Raw genomic sequence first — 27,710 nt, 5'->3', positions numbered from 1 at the left:
CAGAACACACAAACAGAGAACACACACACACAACACACACAAAAGAGAACACACACACAGAGCGCACACACACACAGAATACAGAGATAGAGAGAGAACACAGAGTGAGAGAGAACAGACACACATAGAGAGAACACAGAGAGAGAGAGAACACAGAGGGAGAGAACAGAGAGAGAGAGAACACAGAGAGCGAGAGATCGCAGAGAGAGCGAGAACATACAGAGAGAGTGAGAACAAACAGAGACAGACAACACAGAGAGAGAAAGAACACACACAGAGAGAGAACAGAGATGGAGAGAGAACGAGAACAGAGAGAGGGAGAACACAGAGAGAGAGCAACTGATAGAGGGAACACAGAGAACGCAGACAGAGAACATAGAGAAACAGAACACAGAGAGAGAGAACGCAGAGAGAGAGAACACAGAGAGAGAACACACACAGAGGGAGAACACAGAGAGACAACGCAGACAGAGAACATAGAGAGACAGAACACAGAGAGAGAGAACACAGAGAGAGAGAACTCAGAGAGAGAACACACACACACAGAGAACACAGAGAGAGAGAGCGAAAACACAAGCGCACACACACAGAGAACACACAGAGCATGAAGAAAACAGAGAGAGATCACACAGAGAGAGAGAGATCATACACAGAAAAAGGGAACATGCACACAAGCAGAGAACACACACACAGAACACACACACAAGAGAACACACAGACAAAAAACACAAAAACACAGAATACAGAGATAGAGAGAGAACACAGAGTGAGAGAGAACTGAAACACATAGAGAGAACACCGAGAGAGAGAACACAGAGAGAGAGAGAGAGAACAGTGAGAGAGATCACACAGAGAAAGAGACAACTCATAGCGTGAGAGAGAACACACGCACACACACGGAGAACACACACACAGAGCACTCACACAGAGAAACACACACACACACAGAGAACACACACACACAGAATACAGACATAGAGAGAGAACACAGAGTGAGAGAGAACAGACACAGAGAGAGAGAGAACACACACACACACAGAACACAGAGAGAGAGATCACACACAGAAAGAGAGAACATACACACACAGAGAACACACACACACAGAACGCACACACACAGAGTACCCAAACATACACAGAGAACACACACACACAGAGAACACAGAGAGAGAGAGAACACAGAGAAAGATCACACAGAGAAAGAGAGAACACATAGAGGGAGAGAGAACACACAGAGAGAGTACACAGAGAGACAGAGAGAACACACACACAAGAACACACAGAGAGAACACACACACAGAACACAAACACACAGAGAACACACAGAGAGAGATCACACACAGAAAGAGAGAACACATAGAGGTAGAGAGAAGACACGCACACACACAGGGAACACACACAGAACACAAACACTCAGAACACAAACACACAGAGAGAGATAACAGAGATAGATCACACAGAGAAAGAGAGAACACATAGAGTGAGAGAGAACACACGCACACACTCGGAGAACACACACACAGAGCACTCACACAGAGAAACACACACACACACAGAGAACACACACACACAGAATACAGACATAGAGAGAGAACACAGAGTGAGAGAGAACAGACACAGAGAGAGAGAGAACACACACACACACACACACAGAGAACACAGATAAGAGATCACACACAGAAAGAGAGAACATACACACACAGAGAACACACACACACAGAACGCACACACACAGAGTACCCAAACATACACAGAGAACACACACACACAGAGAACACAGAGGGAGAGAGAACACATAGAGGGAGAGAGAACACAGAGAGAGAGTACACACACAGAGAGAGAGAACACACACACAAGAACACACAGAGAGAACACACAGAACATAAACACACAGAGAACGCACAGAGAGAGATCACAGAGAAAGAGAGAACACACGCACACACACAGGGAACACACACAGACACAAACACCAGAACATAATCACAGAACACAAACACACAGAGAACACAGAGAGAGAGAGAACCCAGAGCGTGATCACACAGACAAAGAGAGAACACATAGAGGGAGAGAGAACACATGCACACACACAGTGAACACACACAGAGCACACAGACAGAGAAACACACACACAGAACACGCACACATAGAACACACAGAGAACACACAGAAAGAACACACACCCACGAGAACACACACAGAGAACACACACAGTATACAGAGATAGAGAGAGAACACAGAGTGAGAGAGAACAGACAGAGAGAGAGAGAGAACGCACAGAGAGAGAGACAACACACACACACAGAACACACAGAGAGAACACACACAGAGAGAGAACACAGAGAGAGAATACAGAGAGACAGAGAACACAGAGAGCGAGAGATCGCAGAGAGAGCGAGAACACACAGAGAGAGGGAGGACAAACAGAGAGAGAGAACACAGAGAGAGAAAGAACACACAAAGAGAGAGAGAACAGAGATAGAGAGAAGACAGAGAGAGAGAACACAGACAGAAACAGAACACAGATGGAGAGAGCGCAGAGAGAGAGAACACAGAGAGAGAACACACACAGAGGGAGAACACAGAGAGAGAACGCAGACAGAGAACACAGAGAGACAGAACACAGAGAGAGAACACACAGAGAGAGAACTCAGAGAGAGAACACACTAACAGAGAACACAGAGAGAGAGAGCGAAAACACAAGCGCACACACACAGAGAACACACAGAGCAAGAAGAAAACAGAGAGAGAGATCACACAGAGAGAGAGAGATCATACACAGAAAGAGAGAACATGCACACAAACAGAGAACACACACACAGAACACACACAGAGAACACACACACAGAACACAAACACTCTGTGTTCTGTATACAGATTACAGAAAACACAAACAGAGAACACACGCACATACACAACACACACAAGAGAACACACACAGGGAACACACACAGAATACAGAGAAGAGCGCACACATACAGAGAACACACAGAGCAAGAAGAAAAAAGAGAGAGAGATCACACAGAGAGAGAGAGATCATACACAGAAAAAGGGAACATGCACACAAACAGAGAACACACACAAAGAACACACACACAAGAGAACACACAGACAGAAAACACAAAAACACACAATACAGAGAAACAGAGAGAATACAGACTGAGAGAGAACTGACACAGAGAGAGATAGAGAACAGACACAGAGAGAGAGAACACACAGAGAGAGAGAGAGAGAACAGAGAGAGAGATCACACACAGAAAGAGAGAACATACACACACAGAGAACACACACACACAGAACGCACACACACAGAGTACCCAAACATACACAGAGAACACACACACAGAGAACACAGAGAGAGAGAGAACACAGAGAAAGATCACACAGAGAAAGAGAGAACACATAGAGGGAGAGAGAACACACAGAGAGAGTACACAGAGAGAGAGAGAACACACACACAAGAACACACAGAGAGAACACACACACAGAACACAAACACACAGAGAACACACAGAGAGAGATCACACAGAGAAAGAGAGAACACATAGAGGTAGAGAGAAGACACGCACACACACAGGGAACACACACAGAACACAAACACTCAGAACACATACACACAGAGAGAGATAACAGAGATAGATCACACAGAGAAAGAGAGAACACATAGAGTGAGAGAGAACACACGCACACACACGGAGAACACACACACAGAGCACACACACAGAGCAACACACAAACACAGAAAACAGGCACACACAGAACACACAAACAGAGAACACACACACACAACACACACAAAAGAGAACACACACACAGAGCGCACACACACAGAATACAGAGATAGAGAGAGAACACAGAGTGAGAGAGAACAGACACACATAGAGAGAACACAGAGAGAGAGAGAACACAGAGGGAGAGAACAGAGAGAGAGAACACAGAGAGCGAGAGATCGCAGAGAGAGCGAGAACATACAGAGAGAGTGAGAACAAACAGAGACAGACAACACAGAGAGAGAAAGAACACACACAGAGAGAGAACAGAGATGGAGAGAGAACGAGAACAGAGAGAGGGAGAACACAGAGAGAGAGCAACTGATAGAGGGAACACAGAGAACGCAGACAGAGAACATAGAGAAACAGAACACAGAGAGAGAGAACGCAGAGAGAGAGAACACAGAGAGAGAACACACACAGAGGGAGAACACAGAGAGACAACGCAGACAGAGAACATAGAGAGACAGAACACAGAGAGAGAGAACACAGAGAGAGAGAACTCAGAGAGAGAACACACACACACAGAGAACACAGAGAGAGAGAGCGAAAACACAAGCGCACACACACAGAGAACACACAGAGCATGAAGAAAACAGAGAGAGATCACACAGAGAGAGAGAGATCATACACAGAAAAAGGGAACATGCACACAAGCAGAGAACACACACACAGAACACACACACAAGAGAACACACAGACAAAAAACACAAAAACACAGAATACAGAGATAGAGAGAGAACACAGAGTGAGAGAGAACAGAAACACATAGAGAGAACACCGAGAGAGAGAACACAGAGAGAGAGAGAGAACAGTGAGAGAGATCACACAGAGAAAGAGACAACTCATAGCGTGAGAGAGAACACACGCACACACACGGAGAACACACACACAGAGCACTCACACAGAGAAACACACACACACACAGAGAACACACACACACAGAATACAGACATAGAGAGAGAACACAGAGTGAGAGAGAACAGACACAGAGAGAGAGAGAACACACACACACACAGAACACAGAGAGAGAGATCACACACAGAAAGAGAGAACATACACACACAGAGAACACACACACACAGAACGCACACACACAGAGTACCCAAACATACACAGAGAACACACACACACAGAGAACACAGAGAGAGAGAGAACACAGAGAAAGATCACACAGAGAAAGAGAGAACACATAGAGGGAGAGAGAACACACAGAGAGAGTACACAGAGAGAGAGAGAACACACACACAAGAACACACAGAGAGAACACACACACAGAACACAAACACACAGAGAACACTCAGAGAGAGATCACACAGAGAAAGAGAGAACACATAGAGGTAGAGAGAAGACACGCACACACACAGGGAACACACACAGAACACAAACACTCAGAACACATACACACAGAGAGAGATAACAGAGATAGATCACACAGAGAAAGAGAGAACACATAGAGTGAGAGAGAACACACGCACACACACGGAGAACACACACACAGAGCACACACACAGAGCAACACACAAACACAGAAAACAGGCACACACAGAACACACAAACAGAGAACACACACACACAACACACACAAAAGAGAACACACACACAGAGCGCACACACACAGAATACAGAGATAGAGAGAGAACACAGAGTGAGAGAGAACAGACACACATAGAGAGAACACAGAAAGAGAGAGAACACAGAGAGAGAGAGAACACAGAGGGAGAGAACAGAGAGAGAGAACACAGAGAGCGAGAGATCGCAGAGAGAGCGAGAACATACAGAGAGAGTGAGAACAAACAGAGACAGACAACACAGAGAGAGAAAGAACACACACAGAGAGAGAACAGAGATGGAGAGAGAACGAGAACAGAGAGAGGGAGAACACAGAGAGAGAGCAACTGATAGAGGGAACACAGAGAACGCAGACAGAGAACATAGAGAAACAGAACACAGAGAGAGAGAACGCAGAGAGAGAGAACACAGAGAGAGAACACACACAGAGGGAGAACACAGAGAGACAACGCAGACAGAGAACATAGAGAGACAGAACACAGAGAGAGAGAACACAGAGAGAGAGAACTCAGAGAGAGAACACACACACACAGAGAACACAGAGAGAGAGAGCGAAAACACAAGCGCACACACACAGAGAACACACAGAGCATGAAGAAAACAGAGAGAGATCACACAGAGAGAGAGAGATCATACACAGAAAAAGGGAACATGCACACAAGCAGAGAACACACACACAGAACACACACACAAGAGAACACACAGACAAAAAACACAAAAACACAGAATACAGAGATAGAGAGAGAACACAGAGTGAGAGAGAACAGAAACACATAGAGAGAACACCGAGAGAGAGAACACAGAGAGAGAGAGAGAACAGTGAGAGAGATCACACAGAGAAAGAGACAACTCATAGCGTGAGAGAGAACACACGCACACACACGGAGAACACACACACAGAGCACTCACACAGAGAAACACACACACACACAGAGAACACACACACACAGAATACAGACATAGAGAGAGAACACAGAGTGAGAGAGAACAGACACAGAGAGAGAGAGAACACACACACACACAGAACACAGAGAGAGAGATCACACACAGAAAGAGAGAACATACACACACAGAGAACACACACACACAGAACGCACACACACAGAGTATCCAAACATACACAGAGAACACACACACACAGAGAACACAGAGAGAGAGAGAACACAGAGAAAGATCACACAGAGAAAGAGAGAACACGTAGAGGGAGAGAGAACACACAGAGAGAGTACACAGAGAGAGAGAGAACACACACACAAGAACACACAGAGAGAACACACACACAGAACACAAACACACAGAGAACACACAGAGAGAGATCACACAGAGAAAGAGAGAACACATAGAGGTAGAGAGAAGACACGCACACACACAGGGAACACACACAGAACACAAACACTCAGAACACAAACACACAGAGAGATATAACAGAGATAGATCACACAGAGAAAGAGAGAACACATAGAGTGAGAGAGAACACACGCACACACACGGAGAACACACACACAGAGCACACACACAGAGCAACACACAAACACAGAAAACAGGCACACACAGAACACACAAACAGAGAACACACACACACAACACACACAAAAGAGAACACACACACAGAGCGCACACACACAGAATACAGAGATAGAGAGAGAACACAGAGTGAGAGAGAACAGACACACATAGAGAGAACACAGAGAGAGAGAGAACACAGAGGGAGAGAACAGAGAGAGAGAACACAGAGAGCGAGAGATCGCAGAGAGAGCGAGAACATACAGAGAGAGTGAGAACAAACAGAGACAGACAACACAGAGAGAGAAAGAACACACACAGAGAGAGAACAGAGATGGAGAGAGAACGAGAACAGAGAGAGGGAGAACACAGAGAGAGAGCAACTGATAGAGGGAACACAGAGAACGCAGACAGAGAACATAGAGAAACAGAACACAGAGAGAGAGAACGCAGAGAGAGAGAACACAGAGAGAGAACACACACAGAGGGAGAACACAGAGAGACAACGCAGACAGAGAACATAGAGAGACAGAACACAGAGAGAGAGAACACAGAGAGAGAGAACTCAGAGAGAGAACACACACACACAGAGAACACAGAGAGAGAGAGCGAAAACACAAGCGCACACACACAGAGAACACACAGAGCATGAAGAAAACAGAGAGAGATCACACAGAGAGAGAGAGATCATACACAGAAAAAGGGAACATGCACACAAGCAGAGAACACACACACAGAACACACACACAAGAGAACACACAGACAAAAAACACAAAAACACAGAATACAGAGATAGAGAGAGAACACAGAGTGAGAGAGAACAGAAACACATAGAGAGAACACCGAGAGAGAGAACACAGAGAGAGAGAGAGAACAGTGAGAGAGATCACACAGAGAAAGAGACAACTCATAGCGTGAGAGAGAACACACGCACACACACGGAGAACACACACACAGAGCACTCACACAGAGAAACACACACACACACAGAGAACACACACACACAGAATACAGACATAGAGAGAGAACACAGAGTGAGAGAGAACAGACACAGAGAGAGAGAGAACACACACACACACAGAACACAGAGAGAGAGATCACACACAGAAAGAGAGAACATACACACACAGAGAACACACACACACAGAACGCACACACACAGAGTACCCAAACATACACAGAGAACACACACACACAGAGAACACAGAGAGAGAGAGAACACAGAGAAAGATCACACAGAGAAAGAGAGAACACGTAGAGGGAGAGAGAACACACAGAGAGAGTACACAGAGAGAGAGAGAACACACACACAAGAACACACAGAGAGAACACACACACAGAACACAAACACACAGAGAACACACAGAGAGAGATCACACAGAGAAAGAGAGAACACATAGAGGTAGAGAGAAGACACGCACACACACAGGGAACACACACAGAACACAAACACTCAGAACACAAACACACAGAGAGATATAACAGAGATAGATCACACAGAGAAAGAGAGAACACATAGAGTGAGAGAGAACACACGCACACACACGGAGAACACACACACAGAGCACACACACAGAGCAACACACAAACACAGAAAACAGGCACACACAGAACACACAAACAGAGAACACACACACACAACACACACAAAAGAGAACACACACACAGAGCGCACACACACAGAATACAGAGATAGAGAGAGAACACAGAGTGAGAGAGAACAGACACACATAGAGAGAACACAGAGAGAGAGAGAACACAGAGGGAGAGAACAGAGAGAGAGAACACAGAGAGCGAGAGATCGCAGAGAGAGCGAGAACATACAGAGAGAGTGAGAACAAACAGAGACAGACAACACAGAGAGAGAAAGAACACACACAGAGAGAGAACAGAGATGGAGAGAGAACGAGAACAGAGAGAGGGAGAACACAGAGAGAGAGCAACTGATAGAGGGAACACAGAGAACGCAGACAGAGAACATAGAGAAACAGAACACAGAGAGAGAGAACGCAGAGAGAGAGAACACAGAGAGAGAACACACACAGAGGGAGAACACAGAGAGACAACGCAGACAGAGAACATAGAGAGACAGAACACAGAGAGAGAGAACACAGAGAGAGAGAACTCAGAGAGAGAACACACACACACAGAGAACACAGAGAGAGAGAGCGAAAACACAAGCGCACACACACAGAGAACACACAGAGCATGAAGAAAACAGAGAGAGATCACACACAGAGAGAGAGATCATACACAGAAAAAGGGAACATGCACACAAGCAGAGAACACACACACAGAACACACACACAAGAGAACACACAGACAAAAAACACAAAAACACAGAATACAGAGATAGAGAGAGAACACAGAGTGAGAGAGAACAGAAACACATAGAGAGAACACCGAGAGAGAGAACACAGAGAGAGAGAGAGAACAGTGAGAGAGATCACACAGCGAAAGAGACAACTCATAGCGTGAGAGAGAACACACGCACACACACGGAGAACACACACACAGAGCACTCACAAAGAGAAACACACACACACACAGAGAACACACACACACAGAATACAGACATAGAGAGAGAACACAGAGTGAGAGAGAACAGACACAGAGAGAGAGAGAACACACACACACACAGAACACAGAGAGAGAGATCACACACAGAAAGAGAGAACATACACACAGAGAACACACACACAGAGAACGCACACACACAGAGTATCCAAACATACACAGAGAACACACACACACAGAGAACACAGAGAGAGAGAGAACACATAGAGGGAGAGAGAACACACAGAGAGAGTACACAGAGAGAGAGAGAGAACACACACAAGAACACACAGAGCGAACACACACACAGAACATAAACACACAGAGAAAACACAGAGAGAGATCACAGAGAAAGAGAGAACACACGCACACACACGGAGAACACACACACAGAGCACTCACACAGAGAAACACACACACACAGAGAACACACACACACAGAATACAGACATAGAGAGAGAACACAGAGTGAGAGAGAACAGACACAGAGAGAGAGAGAACACACACACACACACACACAGAGAACACAGATAAGAGATCACACACAGAAAGAGAGAACATACACACACAGAGAACACACACACACAGAACGCACACACACAGAGTACCCAAACATACACAGAGAACACACACACACAGAGAACACAGAGGGAGAGAGAACACATAGAGGGAGAGAGAACACAGAGAGAGAGTACACACACAGAGAGAGAGAACACACACACAAGAACACACAGAGAGAACACACAGAACATAAACACACAGAGAACGCACAGAGAGAGATCACAGAGAAAGAGAGAACACACGCACACACACAGGGAACACACACAGACACAAACACCAGAACATAATCACAGAACACAAACACACAGAGAACACAGAGAGACAGAGAACCCAGAGCGTGATCACACAGACAAAGAGAGAACACATAGAGGGAGAGAGAACACATGCACACACACAGTGAACACACACAGAGCACACAGACAGAGAAACACACACACAGAACACGCACACATAGAACACACAGAGAACACACAGAAAGAACACACACCCACGAGAACACACACAGAGAACACACACAGTATACAGAGATAGAGAGAGAACACAGAGTGAGAGAGAACAGACAGAGAGAGAGAGAGAACGCACAGAGAGAGAGACAACACACACACACAGAACACACAGAGAGAACACACACAGAGAGAGAACACAGAGAGAGAATACAGAGAGACAGAGAACACAGAGAGCGAGAGATCGCAGAGAGAGTGAGAACACACAGAGAGAGGGAGGACAAACAGAGAGAGAGAACACAGAGAGAGAAAGAACACACAAAGAGAGAGAGAACAGAGATAGAGAGAAGACAGAGAGAGAGAACACAGACAGAAACAGAACACAGAGAGAGAGAGCGCAGAGAGAGAGAACACAGAGAGAGAACACACACAGAGGGAGAACACAGAGAGAGAACGCAGACAGAGAACACAGAGAGACAGAACACAGAGAGAGAACACAGAGAGAGAGAACTCAGAGAGAGAACACACTAACAGAGAACACAGAGAGAGAGAGCGAAAACACAAGCGCACACACACAGAGAACACACAGAGCAAGAAGAAAACAGAGAGAGAGATCACACAGAGAGAGAGAGATCATACACAGAAAGAGAGAACATGCACACAAACAAAGAACACACACACAGAACACACACAGAGAACACACACACAGAACACAAACACTCTGTGTTCTGTATACAGATTACAGAAAACACAAACAGAGAACACACGCACATACACAACACACACAAGAGAACACACACAGGGAACACACACAGAATACAGAGAAGAGCGCACACATACAGAGAACACACAGAGCAAGAAGAAAACAGAGAGAGAGATCACACAGAGAGAGAGAGATCATACACAGAAAAAGGGAACATGCACACAAACAGAGAACACACACAAAGAACACACACACAAGAGAACACACAGACAGAAAACACAAAAACACACAATACAGAGATAGAGAGAGAATACAGACTGAGAGAGAACTGACACAGAGAGAGAGAGAGAACAGACACAGAGAGAGAGAACACACAGAGAGAGAGAGAGAGAACAGAGAGAGAGATCACACACAGAAAGAGAGAACATACACACACAGAGAACACACACACACAGAACGCACACACACAGAGTACCCAAACATACACAGAGAACACACACACACAGAGAACACAGAGAGAGAGAGAACACAGAGAAAGATCACACAGAGAAAGAGAGAACACATAGAGGGAGAGAGAACACACAGAGAGAGTACACAGAGAGAGAGAGAACACACACACAAGAACACACAGAGAGAACACACACACAGAACACAAACACACAGAGAACACACAGAGAGAGATCACACAGAGAAAGAGAGAACACATAGAGGTAGAGAGAAGACACGCACACACACAGGGAACACACACAGAACACAAACACTCAGAACACATACACACAGAGAGAGATAACAGAGATAGATCACACAGAGAAAGAGAGAACACATAGAGTGAGAGAGAACACACGCACACACACGGAGAACACACACACAGAGCACACACACAGAGCAACACACAAACACAGAAAACAGGCACACACAGAACACACAAACAGAGAACACACACACACAACACACACAAAAGAGAACACACACACAGATCGCACACACACAGAATACAGAGATAGAGAGAGAACACAGAGTGAGAGAGAACAGACACACATAGAGAGAACACAGAGAGAGAGAGAACACAGAGGGAGAGAACAGAGAGAGAGAACACAGAGAGCGAGAGATCGCAGAGAGAGCGAGAACATACAGAGAGAGTGAGAACAAACAGAGACAGACAACACAGAGAGAGAAAGAACACACACAGAGAGAGAACAGAGATGGAGAGAGAACGAGAACAGAGAGAGGGAGAACACAGAGAGAGAGCAACTGATAGAGGGAACACAGAGAACGCAGACAGAGAACATAGAGAAACAGAACACAGAGAGAGAGAACGCAGAGAGAGAGAACACAGAGAGAGAACACACACAGAGGGAGAACACAGAGAGACAACGCAGACAGAGAACATAGAGAGACAGAACACAGAGAGAGAGAACACAGAGAGAGAGAACTCAGAGAGAGAACACACACACACAGAGAACACAGAGAGAGAGAGCGAAAACACAAGCGCACACACACAGAGAACACACAGAGCATGAAGAAAACAGAGAGAGATCACACAGAGAGAGAGAGATCATACACAGAAAAAGGGAACATGCACACAAGCAGGGAACACACACACAGAACACACACACAAGAGAACACACAGACAAAAAACACAAAAACACAGAATACAGAGATAGAGAGAGAACACAGAGTGAGAGAGAACAGAAACACATAGAGAGAACACCGAGAGAGAGAACACAGAGAGAGAGAGAGAACAGTGAGAGAGATCACACAGAGAAAGAGACAACTCATAGCGTGAGAGAGAACACACGCACACACACGGAGAACACACACACAGAGCACTCACACAGAGAAACACACACACACACAGAGAACACACACACACAGAATACAGACATAGAGAGAGAACACAGAGTGAGAGAGAACAGACACAGAGAGAGAGAGAGAACACACACACACACAGAACACAGAGAGAGAGAGAACACAGAGAAAGATCACACAGAGAAAGAGAGAACACATAGAGGGAGAGAGAACACACAGAGAGAGTACACAGAGAGAGAGAGAACACACACACAAGAACACACAGAGAGAACACACACACAGAACACAAACACACAGAGAACACACAGAGAGAGATCACACAGAGAAAGAGAGAACACATAGAGGTAGAGAGAAGACACGCACACACACAGGGAACACACACAGAACACAAACACTCAGAACACAAACACACAGAGAGAGATAACAGAGATAGGTCACACAGAGAAAGAGAGAACACATAGAGTGAGAGAGAACACACGCACACACACGGAAAACACACACACAGAGCACACACACAGAGCAACACACAAACACAGAAAACAGGCACACACAGAACACACAAACAGAGAACACACACACACAACACACACAAAAGAGAACACACACACAGAGCGCACACACACAGAATACAGAGATAGAGAGAGAACACAGAGTGAGAGAGAACAGACACACATAGAGAGAACACAGAGAGAGAGAGAACACAGAGGGAGAGAACAGAGAGAGAGAACACAGAGAGCGAGAGATCGCAGAGAGAGCGAGAACATACAGAGAGAGTGAGAACAAACAGAGACAGACAACACAGAGAGAGAAAGAACACACACAGAGAGAGAACAGAGATGGAGAGAGAACGAGAACAGAGAGAGGGAGAACACAGAGAGAGAGCAACTGATAGAGGGAACACAGAGAACGCAGACAGAGAACATAGAGAAACAGAACACAGAGAGAGAGAACGCAGAGAGAGAGAACACAGAGAGAGAACACACACAGAGGGAGAACACAGAGAGACAACGCAGACAGAGAACATAGAGAGACAGAACACAGAGAGAGAGAACACAGAGAGAGAGAACTCAGAGAGAGAACACACACACACAGAGAACACAGAGAGAGAGAGCGAAAACACAAGCGCACACACACAGAGAACACACAGAGCATGAAGAAAACAGAGAGAGATCACACACAGAGAGAGAGATCATACACAGAAAAAGGGAACATGCACACAAGCAGAGAACACACACACAGAACACACACACAAGAGAACACACAGACAAAAAACACAAAAACACAGAATACAGAGATAGAGAGAGAACACAGAGTGAGAGAGAACAGAAACACATAGAGAGAACACCGAGAGAGAGAACACAGAGAGAGAGAGAGAACAGTGAGAGAGATCACACAGAGAAAGAGACAACTCATAGCGTGAGAGAGAACACACGCACACACACGGAGAACACACACACAGAGCACTCACACAGAGAAACACACACACACACAGAGAACACACACACACAGAATACAGACATAGAGAGAGAACACAGAGTGAGAGAGAACAGACACAGAGAGAGAGAGAACACACACACACACAGAACACAGAGAGAGAGATCACACACAGAAAGAGAGAACATACACACACAGAGAACACACACACACAGAACGCACACACACAGAGTACCCAAACATACACAGAGAACACACACACACAGAGAACACAGAGAGAGAGAGAACACAGAGAAAGATCACCCAGAGAAAGAGAGAACACATAGAGGGAGAGAGAACACACAGAGAGAGTACAGAGAGAGAGAGAGAACACACACACAAGAACACACAGAGAGAACACACACACAGAACACAAACACACAGAGAACACACAGAGAGAGATCACACAGAGAAAGAGAGAACACATAGAGGTAGAGAGAAGACACGCACACACACAGGGAACACACACAGAACACAAACACTCAGAACACAAACACACAGAGAGAGATAACAGAGATAGATCACACAGAGAAAGAGAGAACACATAGAGTGAGAGAGAACACACGCACACACACGGAGAACACACACACAGAGCACACACACAGATCAACACACAAACACAGAAAACAGGCACACACAGAACACACAAACAGAGAACACACACACACAACACACACAAAAGAGAACACACACACAGAGCGCACACACACAGAATACAGAGATAGAGAGAGAACACAGAGTGAGAGAGAACAGACACACATAGAGAGAACACAGAGAGAGAGAGAACACAGAGGGAGAGAACAGAGAGAGAGAACACAGAGAGCGAGAGATCGCAGAGAGAGCGAGAACATACAGAGAGAGTGAGAACAAACAGAGACAGACAACACAGAGAGAGAAAGAACACACACAGTGAGAGAACAGAGATGGAGAGAGAACGAGAACAGAGAGAGGGAGAACACAGAGAGAGAGCAACTGATAGAGGGAACACAGAGAACGCAGACAGAGAACATAGAGAAACAGAACACAGAGAGAGAGAACACAGAGAGAGAACACACACAGAGGGAGAACACAGAGAGACAACGCAGACAGAGAACATAGAGAGACAGAACACAGAGAGAGAGAACACAGAGAGAGAGAACTCAGAGAGAGAACACACACACACAGAGAACACAGAGAGAGAGAGCGAAAACACAAGCGCACACACACAGAGAACACACAGAGCATGAAGAAAACAGAGAGAGATCACACAGAGAGAGAGAGATCATACACAGAAAAAGGGAACATGCACACAAGCAGAGAACACACACACAGAACACACACACAAGAGAACACACAGACAAAAAACACAAAAACACAGAATACAGAGATAGAGAGAGAACACAGAGTGAGAGAGAACAGACACACATAGAGAGAACACCGAGAGAGAGAACACAGAGAGAGAGAGAGAACAGTGAGAGAGATCACACAGAGAAAGAGACAACTCATAGCGTGAGAGAGAACACACGCACACACACGGAGAACACACACACAGAGCACTCACAAAGAGAAACACACACACACACAGAGAACACACACACACAGAATACAGACATAGAGAGAGAACACAGAGTGAGAGAGAACAGACACAGAGAGAGAGAGAACACACACACACACAGAACACAGAGAGAGAGATCACACACAGAAAGAGAGAACATACACACACAGAGAACACACACACAGAGAACGCACACACACAGAGTATCCAAACATACACAGAGAACACACACACACAGAGAACACAGAGAGAGAGAGAACACATAGAGGGAGAGAGAACACACAGAGAGAGTACACACAGAGAGAGAGAGAACACACACACAAGAACACACAGAGCGAACACACACACAGAACATAAACACACAGAGAAAACACAGAGAGAGGTCACAGAGAAAGAGAGAACACACGCACACACACGGAGAACACACACACAGAGCACTCACACAGAGAAACACACACACACACAGAACACACACACACAGAATACAGACATAGAGAGAGAACACAGAGTGAGAGAGAACAGACACAGAGAGAGAGAACACACACACACACACACACAGAGAACACAGATAAGAGATCACACACAGAAAGAGAGAACATACACACACAGAGAACACACACACACAGAACGCACACACACAGAGTACCCAAACATACACAGAGAACACACACACACAGAGAACACACACAGTATACAGAGATAGAGAGAGAACACAGAGTGAGAGAGAACAGACAGAGAGAGAGAGAGAGAACGCACAGAGAGAGAGACAACACACACACAGAACACACAGAGAGAACACACACAGAGAGAGAACACAGAGAGAGAATACAGAGAGACAGAGAACACAGAGAGCGAGAGATCGCAGAGAGAGCGAGAACACACAGAGAGAGGGAGGACAAACAGAGAGAGAGAACACAGAGAGAGAAAGAACACACAAAGAGAGAGAGAACAGAGATAGAGAGAAGACAGAGAGAGAGAACACAGACAGAAACAGAACACAGAGAGAGAGAGCGCAGAGAGAGAGAACACAGAGAGAGAACACACACAGAGGGAGAACACAGAGAGAGAACGCAGACAGAGAACACAGAGAGACAGAACACAGAGAGAGAACACACAGAGAGAGAACTCAGAGAGAGAACACACTAACAGAGAACACAGAGAGAGAGAGCGAAAACACAAGCGCACACACACAGAGAACACACAGAGCAAGAAGAAAACAGAGAGAGAGATCACACAGAGAGAGAGAGATCATACACAGAAAGAGAGAACATGCACACAAACAGAGAACACACACACAGAACACACACAGAGAACACACACACAGAACACAAACACTCTGTGTTCTGTATACAGATTACAGAAAACACAAACAGAGAACACACGCACATACACAACACACACAAGAGAACACACACAGGGAACACACACAGAATACAGAGAAGAGCGCACACACACAGAGAACACACAGAGCAAGAAGAAAACAGAGAGAGAGATCACACAGAGAGAGAGAGATCATACACAGAAAAAGGGAACATGCACACAAACAGAGAACACACACAAAGAACACACACACAAGAGAACACACAGACAGAAAACACAAAAACACACAATACAGAGATAGAGAGAGAATACAGACTGAGAGGGAACTGACACAGAGAGAGAGAGAGAACAGACACAGAGAGAGAGAACACACAGAGAGAGAGAGAGAGAACAGAGAGAGAGATCACACACAGAAAGAGAGAACATACACACACAGAGAACACACACACACAGAACGCACACACACAGAGTACCCAAACATACACAGAGAACACACACACACAGAGAACACAGAGAGAGAGAGAACACAGAGAAAGATCACACAGAGAAAGAGAGAACACATAGAGGGAGAGAGAACACACAGAGAGAGTACACAGAGAGAGAGAGAGAACACACACACAAGAACACACAGAGAGAACACACACACAGAACACAAACACACAGAGAACACACAGAGAGAGATCACACAGAGAAAGAGAGAACACATAGAGGTAGAGAGAAGACACGCACACACACAGGGAACACACACAGAACACAAACACTCAGAACACATACACACAGAGAGAGATAACAGAGATAGATCACACAGAGAAAGAGAGAACACATAGAGTGAGAGAGAACACACGCACACACACGGAGAACACACACACAGAGCACACACACAGAGCAACACACAAACACAGAAAACAGGCACACACAGAACACACAAACAGAGAACACACACACACAACACACACAAAAGAGAACACACACAGAGCGCACACACACAGAATACAGAGATAGAGAGAGAACACAGAGTGAGAGAGAACAGACAAACATAGAGAGAACACAGAGAGAGAGAACACAGAGGGAGAGAACAGAGAGAGAGAGAACACAGAGAGCGAGAGATCGCAGAGAGAGCGAGAACATACAGAGAGAGTGAGAACAAACAGAGACAGACAACACAGAGAGAGAAAGAACACACACAGAGAGAGAACAGAGATGGAGAGAGAACGAGAACAGAGAGAGGGAGAACACAGAGAGAGAGAGCAACAGATAGAGGGAACACAGAGAACGCAGACAGAGAACATAGAGAAACAGAACACAGAGAGAGAGAACGCAGAGAGAGAGAACACAGAGAGAGAACACACACAGAGGGAGAACACAGAGAGACAACGCAGACAGAGAACATAGAGAGACAGAACACAGAGAGAGAGAACACAGAGAGAGAGAACTCAGAGAGAGAACACACACACACAGAGAACACAGAGAGAGAGAGCGAAAACACAAGCGCACACACACAGAGAACACACAGAGCATGAAGAAAACAGAGAGAGATCACACAGAGAGAGAGAGGTCATACACAGAAAAAGGGAACATGCACACAAGCAGAGAACACACACACAGAACACACACACAAGAGAACACACAGACAAAAAACACAAAATCACAGAATACAGAGATAGAGAGAGAACACAGAGTGAGAGAGAACAGAAACACATAGAGAGAACACCGAGAGAGAGAACACAGAGAGAGAGAGAGAACAGTGAGAGAGATCACACAGAGAAAGAGACAACTCATAGCGTGAGAGAGAACACACGCACAAACACGGAGAACACACACACAGAGCACTCACACAGAGAAACACACACACACAGAGAACACACACACACAGAATACAGACATAGAGAGGGAACACAGAGTGAGAGAGAACAGACACAGAGAGAGAGAGAACACACACACACACAGAACACAGAGAGAGAGATCACACACAGAAAGAGAGAACATACACACACAGAGAACACACACACAGAGAACGCACACACACAGTGTATCCAAACATACACAGAGAACACACACACACAGAGAACACAGAGAGAGAGAGAACACATAGAGGGAGAGAGAACACACAGAGAGAGTACACACAGAGAGAGAGAGAACACACACACAAGAACACACAGAGAGAACACACACACTCAGAACATAAACACACAGAGAAAACACAGAGAGAGATCACAGAGAAAGAGAGAACACACGCACACACACGGAGAACACACACACAGAGCACTCACACAGAGAAACACACACACACAGAGAACACACACACACAGAATACAGACATAGAGAGAGAACACAGAGTGAGAGAGAACAGACACAGAGAGAGAGAGAACACACACACACACACACACACAGAGAACACAGATAAGAGATCACACACAGAAAGGGAGAACATACACACACAGAGAACACACACACACAGAACGCACACACACAGAGTACCCAAACATACACAGAGAACACACACACACAGAGAACACAGAGGGAGAGAGAACACATAGAGGGAGAGAGAACACAGAGAGAGAGTACACACACAGAGAGAGAGAACACACACACAAGAACACACAGAGAGAACACACAGAACATAAACACACAGAGAACGCACAGAGAGAGATCACAGAGAAAGAGAGAACACACGCACACACACAGGGAACACAAACACCAGAACATAATCACAGAACACAAACACACAGAGAACACAGAGAGAGAGAGAACCCAGAGCGTGATCACACAGACAAAGAGAGAACACATAGAGGGAGAGAGAACACATGCACACACACAGTGAACACACACAGAGCACACAGACAGAGAAACACACACACAGAACACGCACACATAGAACACACAGAGAACACACAGAAAGAACACACACCCACGAGAACACACACAGAGAACACACACAGTATACAGAGATAGAGAGAGAACACAGAGTGAGAGAGAACAGACAGAGAGAGAGAGAGAACGCACAGAGAGAGAGACAACACACACACACAGAACACACAGAGAGAACACACACAGAGAGAGAACACAGAGAGAGAATACAGAGAGACAGAGAACACAGAGAGCGAGAGATCGCAGAGAGAGCGAGAACACACAGAGAGAGGGAGGACAAACAGAGAGAGAGAACACAGAGAGAGAAGGAACACACAAAGAGAGAGAGAACAGAGATAGAGAGAAGACAGAGAGAGAGAACACAGACAGAAACAGAACACAGAGAGAGAGAGCGCAGAGAGAGAGAACACAGAGAGAGAACACACACAGAGGGAGAACACAGAGAGAGAACGCAGACAGAGAACACAGAGAGACAGAACACAGAGAGAGAACACAGAGAGAGAGAACTCAGAGAGAGAACACACTAACAGAGAACACAGAGAGCGAGAGATCGCAGAGAGAGCGAGAACACACAGAGAGAGGGAGGACAAACAGAGAGAGAGAACACAGAGAGAGAAAGAACACACAAAGAGAGAGAGAACAGAGATAGAGAGAACACAGAGAGAGAGAACACAGACAGAGAACATAGAGAAACAGAACACAGAGAGAGAGAGCGCAGCGAGAGAGAACACAGAGAGAGAACACACACAGAGGGAGAACACAGAGAGAGAACGCAGACAGAGAACATACACAGACAGAACACAGAGAGAGAGAACTCAGAGACAGAACACACTAACAGAGAACACAGAGAGAGAGAGCGAAAACACAAGCGCACACGCACAGAGAACACACAAGCAAGAAGAAAACAGAGAGAGAGATCACACAGAGAGAGAGAGATCATACACAGAAAGAGAGAACATGCACACAAACAGAGAACACACACACAGAACACACACAGAGAACACACACAGAACACAAACAGTTTGTGTTCTGTATACAGATTACAGAAAACACAAACAGAGAACACACGCACATACACAACACACACAAGAGAACACACACACAGGGAACACACACAGAATACAGAGAAGAGCGCACACTTACAGAGAACACAGAGAGAGAGAGCGAAAACACAAGCGCACACACACAGAGAACACACAGAGCAAGAAGAAAACAGAGAGAGAGATCACACAGAGAGAGAGAGATCATACACTGAAAAAGGGAACATGCACACAAACAGAGAACACACACAAAGAACACACACACAAGAGAACACAGACAGAAAACACAAAAACACACAATACAGAGATAGAGAGAGAATACAGACTGAGAGAGAACTGACACAGAGAGAGAGAGAGAACAGACACTGAGAGAGAGAACACAGAGAGAGAGAGAGAGAGAACAGAGAGAGAGATCACACACAGAAAGAGAGAACATACACACACAGAGAACACACACACACAGAACGCACACACACAGAGTATCCAAACATACACAGAGAACACACACACACAGAGAACACAGAGAGAGAGAGAACACAGAGAGAGAGAGAGAACAGTGAGAGAGATCACACAGAGAAAGAGACAACTCATAGCGTGAGAGAGAACACACGCACACACACGGAGAACACACACTCAGAGCACTCACACAGAGAAACACACACACACACAGAGAACACACACACACAGAATACAGACATAGAGAGAGAACACAGAGTGAGAGAGAACAGACACAGAGAGAGAGAGAACACACACACACAGAACACAGAGAGAGAGATCACACACAGAAAGAGAGAACATACACACACTGAGAACACACACACACAGAACGCACACACACAGAGTACCCAAACATACACAGAGAACACACACACACAGAGAACACAGAGAGAGAGAGAACACAGAGAAAGATCACACAGAGAAAGAGAGAACACATAGAGGGAGAGAGAACACACAGAGAGAGTACACAGAGAGAGAGAGAACACACACACAAGAACACACAGAGAGAACACACACACAGAACACAAACACACAGAGAACACACAGAGAGAGATCACACAGAGAAAGAGAGAACACATAGAGGTAGAGAGAAGACACGCACACACACAGGGAACACACACAGAACACAAACACTCAGAACACAAACACACAGAGAGAGATAACAGAGATAGATCACACAGAGAAAGAGAGAACACATAGAGTGAGAGAGAACACACGCACACACACGGAAAACACACACACAGAGCACACACACAGAGCAACACACAAACACAGAAAACAGGCACACACAGAACACACAAACAGAGAACACACACACACAACACACACAAAAGAGAACACACACACAGAGCGCACACACACAGAATACAGAGATAGAGAGAGAACACAGAGTGAGAGAGAACAGACACACATAGAGAGAACACAGAGAGAGAGAGAACACAGAGGGAGAGAACAGAGAGAGAGAACACAGAGAGCGAGAGATCGCAGAGAGAGCGAGAACATACAGAGAGAGTGAGAACAAACAGAGACAGACAACACAGAGAGAGAAAGAACACACACAGAGAGAGAACAGAGATGGAGAGAGAACGAGAACAGAGAGAGGGAGAACACAGAGAGAGAGCAACTGATAGAGGGAACACAGAGAACGCAGACAGAGAACATAGAGAAACAGAACACAGAGAGAGAGAACGCAGAGAGAGAGAACACAGAGAGAGAACACACACAGAGGGAGAACACAGAGAGACAACGCAGACAGAGAACATAGAGAGACAGAACACAGAGAGAGAGAACACAGAGAGAGAGAACTCAGAGAGAGAACACACACACACAGAGAACACAGAGAGAGAGAGCGAAAACACAAGCGCACACACACAGAGAACACACAGAGCATGAAGAAAACAGAGAGAGATCACACAGAGAGAGAGAGATCATACACAGAAAAAGGGAACATGCACACAAGCAGAGAACACACACACAGAACACACACACAAGAGAACACACAGACAAAAAACACAAAAACACAGAATACAGAGATAGAGAGAGAACACAGAGTGAGAGAGAACAGAAACACATAGAGAGAACACCGAGAGAGAGAACACAGAGAGAGAGAGAGAACAGTGAGAGAGATCACACAGAGAAAGAGACAACTCATAGCGTGAGAGAGAACACACGCACACACACGGAGAACACACACACAGAGCACTCACACAGAGAAACACACACACACACAGAGAACACACACACACAGAATACAGACATAGAGAGAGAACACAGAGTGAGAGAGAACAGACACAGAGAGAGAGAGAACACACACACACACAGAACACAGAGAGAGAGATCACACACAGAAAGAGAGAACATACACACACAGAGAACACACACACACAGAACGCACACACACAGAGTACCCAAACATACACAGAGAACACACACACACAGAGAACACAGAGAGAGAGAGAACACAGAGAAAGATCACACAGAGAAAGAGAGAACACTTAGAGGGAGAGAGAACACACAGAGAGAGTACACAGAGAGAGAGAGAGAACACACACACAAGAACACACAGAGAGAACACACACACAGAACACAAACACACAGAGAACACACAGAGAGAGATCACACAGAGAAAGAGAGAACACATAGAGGTAGAGAGAAGACACGCACACACACAGGGAACACACACAGAACACAAACACTCAGAACACAAACACACAGAGAGAGATAACAGAGATAGATCACACAGAGAAAGAGAGAACACATAGAGTGAGAGAGAACACACGCACACACACGGAGAACACACACACAGAGCACACACACAGAGCAACACACAAACACAGAAATCAGGCACACACAGAACACGCAAACAGAGAACACACACACAACACACACAAAAGAGAACACACACACAGAGCGCACACACACACAGAATACAGAGATAGAGAGAGAACACAGAGTGAGAGAGAACAGACACACATAGAGAGAACACAGAGAGAGATAGAACACAGAGGGAGAGAACAGAGAGAGAGAGAACACAGAGAGCGAGAGATCGCAGAGAGAGCGAGAACATACAGAGAGAGTGAGAAGAAACAGAGACAGACAACACATAGAGAGAAAGAACACACACAGAGAGAGAACAGAGATGGAGAGAGAACGAGAACAGAGAGAGGGAGAACACAGAGAGAGAGAGCAACTGATAGAGGGAACACAGAGAACGCAGACAGAGAACATAGAGAAACAGAACACAGAGAGAGAGAACGCAGAGAGAGAGAACACAGAGAGAGAACACACACAGAGGGAGAACACAGAGAGACAACGCAGACAGAGAACATAGAGAGGCAGAACACAGAGAGAGAGAACACACAGAGAGAGAACTCAGAGAGAGAACACACACACACACAGAACACAGAGAGAGAGAGCGAAAACACAAGCACACACACACAGAGAACACACAGAGCATGAAGAAAACAGAGAGAGATCACACAGAGAGAGAGAGATCATACACAGAAAAAGGGAACATGCACACAAGCCGAGAACACACACACAGAACACACACACAAGAGAACACACAGACAAAAAACACAAAAACACAGAATACAGAGATAGAATGAGAACACAGAGTGAGAGAGAACAGACACACATAGAGAGAACACCGAGAGAGAGAACACAGAGAGAGAGAGAGAACAGTGAGAGAGATCACACAGAGAAAGAGACAACTCATAGCGTGAGAGAGAACACACGCACACACACGGAGAACACACACACAGAGCACTCACACAGAGAAACACACACACACACAGAGAACACACACACACAGAATACAGACATAGAGAGAGAACACAGAGTGAGAGAGAACAGACACATAGAGAGAGAGAACACACACACACACACACACACAGAACACAGAGAGAGAGATCACACACAGAAAGAGAGAACATACACACACAGAGAACACACACACAGAGAACGCACACACACAGAGTATCCAAACATACACAGAGAACACACACACACAGAGAACACAGAGAGAGAGAGAACACATAGAGGGAGAGAGAACACACAGAGAGAGTACACACAGAGAGAGAGAGAACACACACACAAGAACACACAGAGAGAACACACACACAGAACATAAACACACAGAGAAAACACAGAGAGAGATCACAGAGAAAGAGAGAACACACGCACACACACGGAGAACACACACACAGAGCACTCACACAGAGAAACACACACACACACAGAGAACACACACACACAGAATACAGACATAGAGAGAGAACACAGAGTGAGAGAGAACAGACACAGAGAGAGAGAGAACACACACACACACACACAGAGAACACAGATAAGAGATCACACACAGAAAGAGAGAACATACACACACAGAGAACACACACACACAGAACGCACACACACAGAGTACCCAAACATACACAGAGAACACACACACACAGAGAACACAGAGGGAGAGAGAACACATAGAGGGAGAGAGAACACAGAGAGAGAGTACACACACAGAGAGAGAGAACACACACACAAGAACACACAGAGAGAACACACAGAACATAAACACACAGAGAACGCACAGAGAGAGATCACAGAGAAAGAGAGAACACACGCACACACACAGGGAACACACACAGAACACAAACACCAGAACATAATCACAGAACACAAACACACAGAGAACACAGAGAGACAGAGAACCCAGAGCGTGATCACACAGACAAAGAGAGAACACATAGAGGGAGAGAGAACACATGCACACACACAGTGAACACACACAGAGCACACAGACAGAGAAACACACACACAGAACACGCACACATAGAACACACAGAGAACACACAGAAAGAACACACACCCACGAGAACACACACAGAGAACACACACAGTATACAGAGATAGAGAGAGAACACAGAGTGAGAGAGAACAGACAGAGAGAGAGAGAGAACGCACAGAGAGAGAGAGACAACACACACACACAGAACACACAGAGAGAACACACACAGAGAGAGAACACAGAGAGAGAATACAGAGAGACAGAGAACACAGAGAGCTAGAGATCGCAGAGAGAGCGAGAACACACAGAGAGAGGGAGGAAAAACAGAGAGAGAGAACACAGAGAGAGAAAGAACACACAAAGAGAGAGAGAACAGAGATAGAGAGAAGACAGAGAGAGAGAACACAGACAGAAACAGAACACAGAGAGAGAGAGTGCAGAGAGAGAGAACACAGAGAGAGAACACACACAGAGGGAGAACACAGAGAGAGAACGCAGACAGAGAACACAGAGAGACAGAACACAGAGAGAGAACACAGAGAGAGAGAACTCAGAGAGAGAACACACTAACAGAGAACACAGAGAGAGAGAGAGCGAAAACACAAGCGCACACACACAGAGAACACACAGAGCAAGAAGAAAACAGAGAGTGAGATCACACAGAGAGAGAGAGATCATACACAGAAAGAGAGAACATGCACACAAACAGAGAACACACACACAGAACACACACAGAGAACACACACACAGAACACAAACACTCTGTGTTCTGTATACAGATTACAGAAAACACAAACAGAGAACACACGCACATACACAACACACAGAAGAGAACACACACAGGGAACACACACAGAATACAGAGAAGAGCGCACACACACAGAGAACACACAGAGCAAGAAGAAAACAGAGAGAGAGATCACACACAGAGAGAGAGATCATACACAGAAAGAGAGAACATGCACACAAACAGAGAACACACACAAAGAACACACACACAAGAGAACACACAGACAGAAAACACAAAAACACACAATACAGAGATAGAGAGAGAATACAGACTGAGAGAGAACTGACACAGAGAGAGAGAGAGAACAGACACAGAGAGAGAGAACACAGAGAGAGAGAGAGAGAGAAAAGAGAGAGAGATCACACACAGAAAGAGAGAACATACACACACAGAGAACACACACACACAGAACGCACACACACAGAGTACCCAAACATACACAGAGAACACACACACACAGAGAACACAGAGAGAGAGAGAGAACACAGAGAAAGATCACACAGAGAAAGAGAGAACACATAGAGGGAGAGAGAACACACAGAGAGAGTACACAGAGAGACAGAGAGAACACACACACAAGAACACACAGAGAGAACACACACACAGAACACAAACACACAGAGAACACACAGAGAGAGATCACACAGAGAAAGAGAGAACACATAGAGTGAGAGAGAACACACGCACACACACGGAGAACACACACACAGAGCACACACACAGAGCAACACACAAACACAGAAAACAGGCACACACAGAACACACAAACAGAGAACACACACACACAACACACACAAAAGAGAACACACACACAGAGCGCACACACACAAAATACAGAGATAGAGAGAGAACACAGAGTGAGAGAGAACAGACAAACATAGAGAGAACACAGAGAGAGAGAGAACACAGAGGGAGAGAACAGAGAGAGAGAGAACACAGAGAGCGAGAGATCGCAGAGAGAGCGAGAACATACAGAGAGAGTGAGAACAAA

Source organism: Chiloscyllium punctatum, chromosome 19 (assembly GCF_047496795.1).
Source record: "Chiloscyllium punctatum isolate Juve2018m chromosome 19, sChiPun1.3, whole genome shotgun sequence".
NCBI classification, from domain to species: domain Eukaryota; kingdom Metazoa; phylum Chordata; class Chondrichthyes; order Orectolobiformes; family Hemiscylliidae; genus Chiloscyllium; species Chiloscyllium punctatum.
The sequence above is the reverse complement of the archived record's forward strand: the minus strand, read 5'-3'. Positions refer to the sequence as shown.